The 698-nt window shown below is 44.0% G+C and overlaps 1 pseudogene; it reads left to right on the top strand.

The window, feature by feature from the left end:
• The first annotated feature begins 360 nt into the window (after positions 1–360).
• On the top strand, positions 361–467 carry LOC120858984 (annotated as a pseudogene).
• The last annotated feature ends 231 nt before the right edge of the window (positions 468–698 follow it).

The following is a 698-nucleotide window of genomic DNA, read 5'->3' as shown; positions in this document are numbered from 1 at the left end:
AAGGAATTCCATACAGAATGCTTTTCTGAAAACAAGAACCTCTTCTTAATGGGAATAATCATTCTCTAATTCAAACGACGCCTGTGTTTGAATCTTCATCGACAATATTGCCTCTTTTAATAAAAAGAACATCTTACAAGGACATTCTTTGTTGCCAGAAACTTTAATTCCCAGGGCAGTAATAATGCCTATGAATGGTTAGGCTAGAAAAATACAATGGGATATTAGCTAAAATTATGTCAAGTGTCCAAAAAAACTATGAAGTCCATTTCTAGGTGTCTGCTGGAGGTGAGAGGTTAGGGCTGAGTCAGAACCAGCTACATAATTTAGAGCTGGGGACAAAAAGAAAATGCAAGCTCCTTGTTCAAAAATGATAAAGATTTACAATACACTCAACAGGAATCTGGGTTCATTGTAAGAAGGGGCACAAAATTTGTGGGCTTCCTATGAACAAATATCCAACAAGTGTCCCTGAGCCCCTCCACGTGGCTGCTAGGCGGGGCCAGCGGGACAGGGCTCGGTATTGGGAGTGTTAAGGGCGGGATTTGCCACTTAGAGCCTGTCTGGCGGCATGCGGGGACCAGGAGTGGTCTTGTAAAGGATTTGTTCCCTTGTGGCTCAGCTGGTAAAGAATCCGCCTGAAATGTGGGAGACCTGGGTTCGATCCTTGGGTTGGGAAGATCCCCTGGAGAAGGGAA

This window comes from Oryx dammah, unplaced genomic scaffold (assembly GCF_014754425.2).
Source record: "Oryx dammah isolate SB20612 unplaced genomic scaffold, SCBI_Odam_1.1 HiC_scaffold_29, whole genome shotgun sequence".
Classification (NCBI taxonomy): domain Eukaryota; kingdom Metazoa; phylum Chordata; class Mammalia; order Artiodactyla; family Bovidae; genus Oryx; species Oryx dammah.
Note: the sequence above shows the minus strand (reverse complement) of the source record. Positions and strands in the feature narration are given on the sequence as shown.